This window comes from Paroedura picta, chromosome 12, assembly GCF_049243985.1.
Source record: "Paroedura picta isolate Pp20150507F chromosome 12, Ppicta_v3.0, whole genome shotgun sequence".
Lineage (NCBI taxonomy): Eukaryota > Metazoa > Chordata > Lepidosauria > Squamata > Gekkonidae > Paroedura > Paroedura picta.
In genome coordinates this window covers 9,822,602-9,837,470 of record NC_135380.1, presented here as the reverse complement: position 1 = coordinate 9,837,470, position 14,869 = coordinate 9,822,602, and positions in this window count along the sequence as shown.

Sequence of the window (14,869 nt, the reverse complement as noted above, 5' to 3'; positions counted from 1 at the left end):
ACCCCAAGAAGCTGGTGCCATCAACGTTCTGAGTTGTGGACCATGTACATTAGGGTTGCCAACTCTGGGTGCAGAAATTCCTGGAGAGTCTGGGGTGGGCAGAATTTGGGAAAGGATGTCAGCAGAACAGAACATCCATGAGTCCTCCTCCAAACCTGTCGTTTTTGTCCCCCAAAGGAGCTGATCTCTGTAGTCTGGGGATGAGTTGTAATTTTCTACAACACAGTTGGGATTCAAACCCAGCTCTCCCAGATTCTAGTCCAACAATGTCACCACTACACCCTGCTGGCTCCCTAATTTCAACACTCTGGGGACAAATCGTACCCGCGGGCCATGATTGGCGGCCCAAGCTGTAAAAGGCCAAGGCAAACCTGAGAGAGCAGAGCTTCTATCATGACCAGGGACGGGCACAAGCATAAGGCCGTTGGTGCCACAGCAGGGTTCACCTCCGGAAGATTTTGTATTTCCTGCTGAACTGCCGCTGCACCCGGCTGTCCATTGCAGAGGAGGGCTGACCCAGAAGCAAAGTGGAGAAGTCTGTGCCCGAGGGGATGGAGAGAATGTCAATGGAACCGATTTCCTTGTGGTCTTATCTGGACTTTAATAGCTCCTTCTTCCTATCTCTTTCGAATCAAAGCGATTGGCAGGCAGCACATGGCGCACATGCTCGTCCTCTGCGATGCGGGGCCACATCTGGATGACAGGTGCCGGAGCATCTCCACTTGCCAGTAGCCCCAAGAAAGACGCTGGGGTATGTGGCGGCATGGCTTCCCTTTCTTCAAAGAGAGAGAGAGATTCCCTTCTCCCATTGGCAAAGCTGTTTCCCCCGGGGGTGCACTGCAGGGCCAGGATGAATCCCCGTCCAGTTCAACAGGATGCTCACAAGATCTGCAGCAGGAGTGAAGGACTACGAGTGATCTGTATGCTGAGGGGTGTCGGAGTGCTGTACACGGCAGTAGGAACAAACGAAGTCGTAAAAGGCTTCCAACAGCACTACTGCACTCATGTACAGGGGAGGGTGCTTGCTACAACTCTGCCTGAGTCACTGGTCTGGTCTTGCTTTCTTCCAGTCCATCTCCATTGGGAATAAGTTGGCTGCCTTTCTGTCTAGGTTGATTGGGTCATTCAATTGTAGGGGAGGGCGGAGGCTTGGCATGATGTGTCTCTGCATGAATCTCTGCTATCGTGTTACTTCTTTCCCGTGAAGAGGCCTGGTCAAAACAGCAGTATGCTGGGTAGGTTATGTTCCACCAATTCAGCTAATTTTGCCTTTCCCTGTGCTGTAAATATAAAGTTGGGTGTGTTTTAAGAGTAAACTGGGCCTCCAATTTTTGATGCAAAAATGAGTTCGTATTTAGGAGGCTGGGACCGCTGCGCAGAGGAAGGCAACAGCAAACCTCCTCTGCTCCTCTCTTGCCTTCAGATCCCCATGAGGTGGCGTTTCAGGGGGGTTTCCATGAATCAGTTGCCACTCAAGAGCACATATTAAGTTAGCTCTAGTTGAGTTTTCCTACTTCTACCAGAGCAGACTGTGGATAACTGGGAAGGTAAAAACTGAGAGTTCTCCTGGATATCTCAGTGGGGAAAGGGAGGAATTGCCGGGCAAACATAATACGGGATGTTCCAAAGGAGGAGACGCTATTACTGGAAGGCCAGAGACCTTCCGGAGTCCAATAACAGCCACTAATAAAGGCAATACCTTAATCACCACTTGCATTATTAATCCGGAGACCTCTGCTTCAAGTGGGAAGTGGAAATGTGTGGGGGAAGGGAGGGAGGGGGTGGGACTGGTGTTGCCGCTCCCAATCCGCAAATGTGCAATCAGGATTCTACTCCGAGCAGGTTTGCATTAAAGCGGTGCTGATTCTCCTACCTCTCGGGGGACGCTTTATCCTGGTGGCCACTTAGCTCCGGAAGGCCATGCATTATTCAGGGGAAGGGCACTCATGCTCTAACCTGCCCTCGTGAAGACCATCCCTTGGAAATTGCCTCCTCGTTCGCAGGCTGCTGAGGAAGCAAGAGGGGAGACGAGTTACCTTCAAAGCCGCAGTGTGGGTGTCATGTCTAACACAGGAGAGTCATTAGGTCAGGGGGCGGAAGGTAGGGTTGCCAACCTCCAGGGGTCTAACGGCAAAACAATATAGAGGTGTGTTCCACAGTGTAAGTCAGGCTTTCTCAACCAGGGTTCTGGGAAACCCTGGGCTTTCTTGATGGCCCTGGAAAGGTTACCCAAATGGATGGGAATTATTAAATTTTCAACATATGTTTCGCATTCATTAAACATGTATTGGGTGATATGACCATATATGACTCATTTCCTCCCCCTCCCCAAATGGCCAATGATGGTCCTCGAGGGGGTGGGAAGGGGAGGGGCCCCAGATGGGTGTGTACACAACTATGCTTCCCAACCCCAAAGTCCAGCCCTGACTGGACCATGGCTAGAGGGCAGGTGCAAAATAAGGATGCCATTCCCCAGGTGGGACCTGGGGATCCCCCAGAATTAGAGCTCATCTCCAGGCAAGAGAGAGAAAATGGGTGGAATCCATAGCATAATACAAGACGGCGGTCCCTCCCCACCCCAAGTCCCGCCCACTCCCAGCTCCACCCCCAAAGACTCCAGGCATTTCCTAAAGGAGCTTGTGGCTCACACATCACTCCCCCCCCCCGGTTTTTTCCACTCCCCCCATATTTGCACCCGCCAGCCTTAGGCAGCCCCCACCCAAACCATGTCCAGATCCTTGCTCTGCTTTCATGTCTTCTACATCAATGGGAGCTGTATTAGAGAGACTCTATAGGCAAGGAATGGGGAGGGGGGGAAGGGTCATTCTTGGGCCAGATGATGACATTCACAACACTGTCTGGTTAACGCCGGGTCGCCTGCCCCATCGGAATGGAGAATCCCCCAAGAAAGGGGCTCACAGAGCCGCCTGTGAATCGGATCCGTTATTCTGCAGCCTTCGGAGTGGGGCGAGGAGATCCTCTTTTTATCACTTGGCCATTTGAAAGCAGGCTATTTAAGAGCTGTCTGAAATTAAATAAGTCCCCTGACTCACGATTTTTCCATTCTCTTTGCCCCCCCCCTGCAATAAACAAGCCATTAATGCTGCCAGGGAGGGAGGAACTATATTTTGCTTTAGGACTCAAAGCAAAAACTTTTCCTTCTCCTTCGCCAAGGGACACTGCCTAGGCTAGGCTAGCAAACCGCTAGCAGGATTCATTCCACCCAGAACTTCAGAGCATCTCAAGAAATCCAAGACTTGTTGATCTGTATTTTGACTCTAATGCAGGGGTAGTCAAACTGTGGCCCTGCAGATGTCCATGGACTACAATTCCCATGAGCCCCTGCCAGCGATCTGCAGTTTGACTACCCCTGCTTAATGGCTGATTCACACACATGTTGAGAGGGGTGTTGTAAACCAGGGGTAGTCAAACTGCAGCCCTCCAGATGTCCATGGACTACAATTCCCGTGAGCCCCTGCCAGCTTTTGCTGGCAGGGGCTCATGGGAATTGTAGTCCATGCACATCTGGAGGACCACAGGTTGACTACCCCTGCTCATGAGGATCCACCACCCCCTCCCAAAATGGCCAATGATGGTCAGACTGACCATGGCTCTCCAGGGTCCCAGGCAGAGGTCTTCCACATCACTTACTGCAAGATTTCTTTTAAAACAAACTTGGAGATGCCTGAAATTGAACCTGGGTGCCAAGCGGGTGCTTGACCAGTGAGCCACATGCCGTTCTTTGCCATGCGGCATTTCAGTGCCACCACCTTTCACATACTTGGTATTCGATGGTCAACTTCCAGCCTCATGTCCCAGAGACAAAACCCACACTTGCACCATGGTCCCAGCAAGTGTGTGGAAATTCCAGTTTGCAGCTTAATTCAGAGTGAGCCACTGGGTGTTGAGTTTCCAGGAAGGGCTGATTAAGGGTAGCGTGGAAAAGCATAACGGCACACCTATCTCCATGACCGATCGTTTCCCCGGGCACTGAATTAATCAGCTCTACCAGGAAATGCTTTTGCAAGAAGGTTGGCATTAGTGATAACCCCCAAGGAGGTGCCAACCGGGAAGGCCTCTGCAAACGAGCCGGTTTCCACACTAGCCCACATCAACGACCCTTCGTCCTCAGGGCTTGGACTTCCTTTGCGTTCCAAAATGCCCATTTAATGACTCTCCTAAATGATGAGAAATGTCCACGGGTTTTCTTTGTCACAACATTTCCATAGGCTTTGCATAGCGATGCCCTGCGTCAGTTGGCCGTGGTTTCTCGCCCAAGCCCGGCAGCCCCCGTGCAACGGAGAAGGGGAATTTGTTTTCCTGCTCGATCTTCTCGGCATCTGTGAAATTGTGCAACGCTCTTGAATGGCTCAATAACTTCCAAGTCCTCCCCTAGGAATATGCCTCATCACCTTATGCCATCAAAAGAAGTGTCGTTTTACAATGCACTGGCCGGTTGGGGAGGGGGGGGAGAAGAATGCAGAGAAAAACAAACGCTACCCTCCCAACGTTGAATTCCCTCGCTGCTCGCTTGCCGGCCCGGGCCTTCAATCGGAGGAAACGTTGGGCCAAATATAGAACTTCCAACTTAAAGGCCAGACCCCTTTTTTTCCTCCCTCCCAGAAGTTCATACGACAGAACATCTGCCGCACAGTTTCCTATAACTGTTTTTGGACAGCGAATCAAAGAAAGGCGAAACAATGCCGCATTTTGGAAGGGGGGGGGGGTGCGCGATAAGTAGGCCTTCCTCTGAGAACAGGAAGACAGAGATGGAAATAGAAAAGAAGAAGTCCCAAAACATCTTGAGCCCAGACAAACGAGGCTTGCGCTTCAGGTGTCTTGGCTTCACCTGGAGTCTTCCTCCATTCACATTTTTCGATGCTTGAAAGAGGGCAAGGAAAGGACAGAGCGCAACGGAAGCCTCGCTCTGAATGAAAGCTCTGGGTGTTTTGTACGGGTGTCTTTTCTTTTGTTAATTGTATGAAGCCGATTTGAAAAGCTACATCCACCCGCAGCTGAGCTTTGGATGTTTAAGTATTTGAAAGGTGGTCAGAGAAGGGCAAGGAGCAGTTCCTGCTGGCAGTAGATGAATGGCTTTAAACTACGTGCTGAACGGTACTGACTAGATATCAAGAAAAAGTTTTCACAGTCCGAGTCGTTCAGCAGTGGAATGGGCTGCCTAAGGAGGCGGGGAGCTAGCCTCACTTGCGGTCTTCAGGCAGTGGCTGGACAGATGCTTATCCTGGGTATAAACTGCACGGAGCTTTTATTCCAACCCCAGATCGATTCAGTCCTTGCCCTCTACACAGAATGCGATTTCCGTTTGGATTTTGGGTGATTTAAATTTTCCTTCTGCAGCAAGAAGGATTGATCCAGAGTGACCTTACCTTTATTGTGCGATATCTTAGAGTGCTTTTAATCCTCAATATCCAGATTGGGAAAGTGGGAAAGAAAGCTCCGTGGTAGAGAACCTCTGATAGGCCACACCTGGTCATGTGACACGCTTGCCTTAAAGGAGAAGCGCCTAATTTCTCTCAACTTCTGTCGGTCCTGGATCTTTCCTCCCTCCTCTGCCTTTTTCGATGCTTGAGGCTGATCCTGCGTTGAGGAGGGGGCTGGACTAGATGGCCTGTATGGTCCCTTTCAACTCTATGATTCTGTGATTCTATGATTCTGTATCTGGGCAACTCAAGTCATATGGGCTGAAGGGTCAACATGAGTAGAGGCTGTTTTAAAACAAGTGATGGTTCGCACATGGCCACAGTGCGTCTAAATTTAGTCTTGCCTCTTCAAACTTCTTTAGCATTTTTTGTGACCCTCCCGTCCCTGTGGACCACTTGCGGTCACCAACCTCTGAACCTGAGATGAAATCTGAATTTGGAGAGTTACAGAAGCATCTTTCTTTGGCTTCTCCCTTATCTAGGGCATCTCTCAAGCAGTCACGGCAGACCTGGAACACTTACTGTTAGGAATGCCTTCACTGTTGGTTCCAGCAGTGCCAGACTAGAATGGGTGGCTCTAGGTTGGGAGAGATGTCAAGATTTGGGGGGTGGAGCTTGAGGAGGGTGGGTTCGGGGAGAGGAGAGGAGGGGCTTCAATGGGGTATAATGCCATCAGCTCCCAGTCCCAGAGAGGTTCGGCTGGCCTCGGCCAGAGTTAGGGCTGCCCTGGATCCTTGCTGGCGGAACATCAAGGCCCTCTTGGAACTCACTGAGTTCCGCAGGGCCTCCATACTGGAACTCTTCCGCCAGGCCTATGGCTGAGACCAGTAATCCGTTAAAATCTAAACCGGCCTCCCTCCTGCATTGCACCCTGCCCAGGCTGAGAGCTTGGGCCTTGGATGTCTGGTTTTAGACATTTAGATTTTGAAAATTTTGGTGTGGTTTTATTACGATGGACGGTATTACAATCTTTATGTTGCTCGCCACCCTAAATCTGCCTTAGGTGGAGAGGGTGAGTTATAAATATAATGTAATGAAATGAAATCAGCCTTCCAAAACAGCCACTTCCTCCAGGTGAGCTGATCTCTGTTGTCCAGAGAGTAGTTGCAATAGCAGGAGATCTCCAGTCTCCACCTGGAGGTTGGCAACGCTAAGCGAGACAGATCCATCCAGCTGGCCCCTCCCCTTGTTCCATCCCAAGGCACTCCACAAGGTTTATTTTAATGCAGCTGACTTCTGCCAGCATTCCCAAGGAAATAATGGGGCCCCCGACTTTAGCTCCGGCACGGCCTTTCCTTCGCTCCTGAGGTGGTGGGCCGCTTTCGTTTCAGCGGGCTCCTGCCTCTCCTCGGAATGATGCCGCAGCCACACCTCATGGGCTTCTTGGAAAAGCTCTCCCCGTGGCTGTTTCCTGCCAAGTCACAGGACGGAGTGACGGTGTGGCTGGGAAGACTTCAAATGGGAACAGAGACAATCAAAGATTGTCTGCTGGGCGAGTTCTAAAAATGGCTCTTTGGATTAAGACCAGCCTCTCCCCTGGGGCTCTCGCCATGTGAGCCGGGTTCAAGATCTGTGACGGGGAGCGATCTAATCTCACTTCCCGTGCGTCAGGGGGGGATCGCATTCATCCCAAACCCACTGACCTCTGGAAGCCTAGGGAGTTCTGGCTTTCTGGGGGCCAACAGTCGGTTTGCCGGCAAAGGATGATGGACCGGCTTCCAGGAGAGGCTGGGGTGGGGGCCTGGAGTGGAAAGCAGGGACATGAAATAGAAACAGAGTCACACATATCAATGAAAACAAAACAAACCCCCCCACCCCTTTCCAACTGCTTTAAAACCTGTCATGAGCTCGCCAGTCATTTTGCTGTTATGTCTTCAGGTGATGATTAGAGATCCCCTGGGCTTACAACGGACTGCCAGGTGACAGAGATCCGTTCACCTGGAGAAAATGGCTGGTTTGAAAGGCAGATTCTATTGGGCATTCTATGGCCAAACTGTGGCTCACCAGATGCCCCTCTTTCCCTGTCTTCTCACAGAGGAGCTTGGAAGGAAAGCCAGGGGGGATGGAAGAGGCTGGCTCCAAACTGTGTCAAATCAGCCTGATCCTGAGGCACACAATAATAGAAACCAGGCCTCTGCACGTGCCTGGGGAAAGGGTGAGCACAGGGAAAGCTTCTGCCTGAAGGAAGAATAGATCATCTAGTGCCCTGGCCTTCAAACTCCTCCTACCAAGCACGGAGTCAATATTACGGGGTAGGAAGATGCAGACATGAGACCGATGAAATCTGCTAGAGAGACAGGCTGTTTGTAGTCGTACAACTTGGGTTGCCGGCTCTGGATTGGAGAATACCTGGAAATTGGGGGGGGGAGAACCATGAGGGGGCCTCCAAAGCTGCCATGTTCTCCAAAGGAACTGGTATCTGTGGCCTGGAGATGAGCTGTAAAACTGGGGGATCCCCAGGTCCTACCTGGAGACTATGACTCCTCCTCCTTTGGAGAGGAGCCTGGGGAGATGGGTTTGGGAAGCCTAGATAGATTCCACACTCCGATGCAACCATTTTCTCTAGGGGTACTGATGGTTGCTGCCTGGAGATCAGTTCTGTATCCGGGAGATCTTCAGATCCCATCTGGAGCCTGGAGACCCTAATTACTGTGCATGCAAAGCTGTAATTTCACAACAGCAAAGGAGGCCCTGCCTTCACTTGGGGTCACCTGTGCCACTTCCTCCCCTTTGGTCTCTCCTCCCCATTTCTCTGCTCGGCTTCATTATCTGTCTCCAACACACAAGCAGGCCAGCTCTCGCTCCGGCGGCTTCTTTCTCTCCCCAGCTACGGCAGGGGCAGATTCGGTCATTCATTCATTCATTCATTCATTCATTCATTCATTCATTCATTCATTCATTCATTCCTTTCCCTTCTCCGCAGTGCTTTCTTTCCTGGCCTCGGCTGTCTTGGGAGCTGGCTGAGCATTCTGAAGATACCAGCAGTTAATATTATTCTCGAGTCACGATGCAGTGAGGAAGCAGGCAGGCCCCTCGCCCAGCGCAGCTCCCCTCAGCTCTTATCAGTCAGACTCTCTGGGAGAGGGGAGGGGACCCTTATCTCCAAGTTCCTTTTCTGGGATCGGCACCTTTCTTGTATCCCCCCTCCCCCCCACTACTTCTTTCTTTTGCAGGGGTAGTCAAACTGCAGCCCTCCAGATGTCCATGGACTACAAATTCCCAGGAGCCCCTGCCAGCATTCGCTGGCAGGGGCTTCTGGGAATTGTAGTCCATGGACATCTGGAGGGCCGCAGTTAGACTACCCCTGTTCTTTTGTATTGGCTTGAGTGGCTTGTTGCAAAGCCCCTCCTCTCAAATGGGGCCCTCGTGGCTAACAGCACGGCTGTACAATTCTCCCTTGCCTGAGAGCCAGCGTGGTGTGGTGGTTAAGAGTGGCGGACGGTAAAGCAGAGAACCCGGTTTGATTCTCCACTTCTCCATATGCAGCCAGCGGGGTGGCCCTGGGCTAGTCACAGTCCTGTTCTCACAGAGGAATTCTCTTAGAGCTCTCTCAGCCCCACATACCTCACACGGTGTCAGTTGTGGGGAGAGGAAGGGATGCCTTCTGGTAGTGAAAAGCGGGGTATAAAAAAACAGCTCTTCTTCTTCTTGTTACCTCTTCCTGAGTCAAGCAGACGGCGATTGCATGAAATGAAGGTTTCAATTCCCCACGTTTCACGGGAGGTGGTGTGTCATGTGTAGAATCCCCTCAAGAGGTAACCAGCCCAATGAATGTTGATGTGGCCTGTGGGTCGCCAACTCCAGGTTGGAGAATTCCTGGAGATTCTGGGGATGGAGCCTGAGAAGGGTGGGGGGACAGCTTAACGGGGCATAATGCTATAATTATGCCTTTCAAACCAGCCATTTTGTCCAGGGGAACTCCTTCTCTGTCATCTGGAGATCTCTGCCCCACTTAGAGGTTGGCAGCCCTATCTGCTCTACCCCTTGCAGAGCCCTGACTATAGAAATGGAAGTGTAAGCAGGAAACCCTCCTTGTTGGGAGGGGCAGAAGACATAAGAAGCTGGCAGATCAGGGCTTACACATCAACTAGGAGGTGTTCCTTTTGCCCACCCTGGGTTAATCAGAGTTTGTGGCCCAAACCACGGTTTATTGTGTGACTGCTCAATGCAGCCTCGGTGGCAAACCTGGGTTTGTTTCTACAGAATGTGAGGGATGGCCCTTAATACTATAACATCCCCCAAGCCAGCCTCTCTCCCCACCTCCTGAGCCCCAGGATTGCGATCTGCAGCACATAAAAGTAACCGAACCCATTGTCTGCAAAAGAGGGTGGGGGCCCTGCGGTGGTGGTGTTTGTCCAAGAAAGCAGCCCGTTTACAATTGCAGAGTCAAAACACTCCGAGAGTGGAAGCCAAGGTTTCCTGGGCTGATCCCAGTTGCTAAAATAAAAGACAAAGGAAAGAGCAATTAGATGCCATTAATTGTCGTGAATGGCCCAGGCGGTTTTGCTGCCAGGGCTTCTCTCCGAGCGGATGCAGTCCCAGAGTTACCCGGCCAAGCTGCAATAACATTCGTCTGCAGATTGTGTTTGTTTTAAATGCAGCCGTGCCCCCCTCACCGATTCTACCTCTTTCCTCCCCCCCCTTCCCCCGTGTCCTTTGTCTCCTGCCGATGGCCCTGGATGGACGAACACCATTAGCTCTGATGTTCGACGGAGAAAATCTGTGAAAATCAGGGTCCATCCTGAGAATCGTGGGTTTTATTTTAAATCAGGCTGATGCCTTGAGAAAACGGGGGTGCTGCGAGGACCACCCAATTAAGGACTGGTCCCTTTCCAAGCTTTCTTTCCACTCAGCCCCCACCCATCTCACCCTTGCTAGCTCTTCTGCCATACTGACTGCAAAGTCCTGGCTGTTCAGCCACTGTGGTGATCTCTGAAGGGTCTGTGGCTGGTTACAGGTGGAAACGAGCTGAAACTAGGCAGACAGGAGGAGCATGGCCGTGGCCGCAAGTGGACTCTGTGGCAGAGGTGCAATCCCGGGCTGTTCCTGAAGAAGAAGAATTGGCTTTTACACCCCACTTTGCACTACCCCAATGGAGCCTCAAATTGGCTTACAATCACCCCACAACAGATACCTTGGTAGGCAGGTGGGACTGAGAGAGCTGTGACAAAACTGCTCCACGAAGCAGCTTTAACAGGACTTTGATTTCCCCAAGGCCACCCAGCTGGCTGCATGTGGAGGAGGAGCGGGGAATCAAACCAGGCTCTCCAGATTAGAAGCTGCTGCTCTTAACCACGACACCAAGCTGGTTCTTGAAGCTCCCCCTCCCTCTAACTGGCAAGCGGCAGCTTCCCAGAAACCAACGCCTCCTGCAGAGAAGGCAGTGCCTTCAAAGGCCATTTCTTTTGGTGCAATAAACGGGAGAGACCCGCAGGGGTGTTTTGAATGCTCTGCCGGGTGCTTTTTGCCGAAGGTGCTTCTTCCTCAGGCAGCTCGACTCTGCCCCCTAGAGGAAGCCATGGGCAGCACATTTTTTGAGCCTAGTTGCCTTCGCATACCGGACCAAAGGCACTGAGTTCCTCCAGCAGGTGGGAGGCCATCAGTAAGGTTTAATCGAGGTTTGTTGTGTGATAACAAGACCCCTGGCAGCTGGGACTAACTTCTGAAGGTGGTTTGGAAAGCCTGGCTTGGCCCGTTCTGCAGAAGCCCCCTGCCCTACGAGACCCGGCTTGGTGTCATGGTTAAGAGTGGCGGATTCTAATCTGGACAGCCGGGTTTGGTACCCTGCTTTTGACTACCCAAAGGAGCCTGCTCAAAGGGGTTTGATTCTCCACCCCTCCTCCACATGCGGCCAGCTGGGTGACCTTGGGCCAGTCTCAGTTCTCTGGGGGCTCTCTCAGCCTCACCTCCCCCACAGGTGTCTGTTGCTAGGAGAGGAAGGGTAGGTGATTTGTGAGCTGCTTTGAGACCCCTTTGGGATTTTTGGTGGGATTTGGGGAGAGGGATGGTGCTCAGCAGAGCTTAACGCCATCAAGTCTGCCCTGCAGAGCAGCCATTTTCTCCAAGGGAACTGATAAAGCCATCGTCTGGAGGTCATTTCTAACTCCAGGAGATCTCCAGGCCTCAAAGAGGCCACCTTTCTCAATGAGACTCAAGGGAGTTTACAAAGTATCAATTAATGCGACTGATAGGACGAGACAGCTAATACGCAGGAGTCGGAATACCTATTCTGGTAATGAGCGGATGGAAACGTTGCAGCTGTCCAGCCATCCAGCCATCCGTTTGCCCAAGTTTCTTCTCCAAGATACCTTGAATCCAGTGGTTTGTACTGGAAGTTTGAAATTGACCTCTGAGGCAGGTAGTAAACTTTCCCATTATATAGCAATACACCCTTGATGAGTTCTTATGAGAAGGGGACGGGACCCTGAATCTCCCAGATGCAATATCAGCCTGCTGTAATCTGAAGAAGAAGAATAAGGCTGCCAGGTGGCCGGCCAGAGATTTGCATTGCTGGTTCAACCCGGAGCAGTTGTGGGAGATGATGAGTCAAAAGGAGACCGTTTCCAGTGGGGTAATCCGTTGCAGGAAGAAAAACCCTAAAAAGCAGTTGGGGGGCACATGTGCATTGGGGCAAGGATGCAGGATGGAGCTTTGAACTCCCCCTCCCCCACATTCCAGGTGGAATCATTTCCAGACTAGAGAGACCAGTTCCCCTGGAAAAAAAACAGCTGCTTGGAGGGTGGACTCCCTGGCCTTGTACCCCACTAAGGCCCTGTCCTCCCCTGGCTCCATCCCCAAATCTCTAGAAGTTTCCCAACCTGGATCCGGCAACTCCGTCTCCCCACCCCACACACTTCCCCCCATATGCCCCCACCATCCCGTTCACCATTCAACAAGTTCAGAGCGATGTTGAGTTTCTTTTCCTCTCTCCCCTAAACTCATTTTGAAAAGGGTGGGAGAGAGCCCTCTACTGACCGACATGTGCTATTGCAACATCTGAATAGCACAGCGCAATAATACCTTTTTTTGCTTTGTTTTCCTTTTTAGCACAGTTGAATGGCTCTCTGTCAAGCGTGCCAAAAGATCCCCTCCCCGGATCAAGGTGTTTGATAAGTGCACACAGGCTTTTAGCTTGAAAAGAGAAAGCAGACTGCTTGGGTTTCCCCTCTCTTCGTGATTTGCTTCCACAGTTTCACCTAACAAGGCTGTTTGACATCACAGGGCTACGGGTCGAGCCCCAAACACACCCTGATAAGACTGGATCAGCCATTAAGGTTAAGCTCCATGTTACATGAGAGGTCCATGACTGCACACACAATGCTGCCTTCTGCCAACTCAGACCGATGCTCTGTCGAGGTCAGTATGTCAGTTTGGCCCACTCTGACCGCCAGCAGCTGTTGGGGATTTTCAGGTAAAGGTTCTTCACATCATCTAAGATTTTGCCCGTTTACGTGCAATGCCAGGATTTGAACCTGGGACTTGATATCCACAAAGCAGATGTTTTGCCACTAGGCCACAGGCTAGGTCCTCTTTTTCTCTGCACCAAAAGTCTAGAAATTGCAATATTCTGTCTGCAAGCAACACTACATTGGATGCCACTTGTTTTCGTTGTTGTCCTTTTAAGTGAAGAATGGTTGTGTTTTCTAGCAAGATTGCCAAGACTTGAGTGAGTTTTGGAAGAGCATTTTTGGGGGGACTGAAGATACGTCTGAATTTTTTATGGGCAAGCTAATAAACTGCAGTTGTAGGGCCTCAGTTCCTCTATGTACATACATGCTGTCAAGTCACAACTGACTAACAGTGACCCCAGCAAGGGGCTCCAGAGACAAGTGAGAAGCAGAGGTGGCTTGCTGTCACCTCCCTCTGTATACTTTTCCTTGGTGTTTTCCCCCATCCTAGTGCTGACCCTGCGGCACCTCAGGAATTCTGACCCAGCTTGGTGGCCACAGCTACAAAATGGCTGCTGCATAAGGCGGAGCCAGCCACAAAATGGCGCCCACAGCTCATCTTCAATCACACAGTAAAAATCCTTGGGTTGTGAAGGTATCTGCACCCATAATAATTTTTTTTAAATCCACACAGTTAAGCAAACCAACATGGCGACCCTCGAAAACTGGATGTGTGGAACAGCGCCTTGTCCTGTGGACAGAACTGCCCCCGATTCTCCAAGAATGTCCAAAGCTGGAGTAGGCAGTCTTCAACAGTGTCTGGATAGCCTCACACATACAGAGAGGGCAATCCAATTTTGAAGGACTGCAGAGGAAGGACTGCATTGCCAACTATATGGATTCTCCAGAAGGCCCTCCCGTTTTGTGTTCTTGCTATTGCAATTTCCACCAGTGGGTGCATTGCCCACCAGGTCATCCAGTTGCTAAGGACTGCTGGTGCGCATCTGTTATCGCTGTATCTAATGATGTGCAGAGCAGACCGACTGCTCTCACGCAGTAGTATCACAGTACCCAACAGAACACGGATGGTTTGTGGGTCAAGCCGGTTGTGAATGATTTCTAGTGTGCAATGTTTGCCTGCAATGTGTGGATGAAGCCCCCCCCCACCCACACACACACACACACACACACACATACACACACCCTGTCAGCTTCATGTGCTCTGCTGGAGGAAAGGATGAGTTCCAGTTTGGGATTTTACCCTGGAAACTTGTAAAGCAGCAGCACCGCCGGATCGTAACGGCTGCAGCTATGCTGACCTAGCTTTTAATGCGGGTTACGTCCCACTGCTTTTTCATTTTGACATTCTTCGTGGCTGCAAAGAGAGAGACGCTTTCTAAACCTTGACAGCTGTAATTGAGGCAATAAAAGGAAGGCTTCTCCTGCCCTCCGTTTCATTCCTGTGTTATGCTTCAGAACCTTTTCCCGAGACAGATGAAAGTAAAATGCATTAACTAGGTGGAAAGATCGCTGGACGCAAGTGCGTTGACCTAGCGAGACAATTTTACAACTAGGATTCTTTCATCTTTGCTTTTGATTTAGAAGAGATAAGCACTTTAGGAATGAATTTATGCAATCAGAGCCGAATCAAGAGGTGATGTTTTTTTTCCTGGATGACGCCAGGTTAGGCTGCCGTTCCGGGCTGGAGAAATTGCTCCGCATATTCTTCCACAAAAATCTCCCTGCACAAAGTGTGCATGGAGTGTCAGGGAGAAGATGACTTTGGCTTGTCCTCTTTGCACGCTTCGGTTGTGTTGTGTAAAGCCATTCAAATACCTGCTGTATTGGAACAGCAATTATTGATTTTGCTGATTGTATCGAGTTTGTTCAGTTCCTGTTGTTCTTGTGAGGCAGGAAACAGATGGGATCTTTGCAAGCGAGTTCAGAGTGCGGTGGTGCCTGCAACAGCTCCCTTGCATGCAAATGCACTCTAAAAATAAGGTTCCGTTGAGTTTGAATGCAGAAAGCGTTACCTGGTGT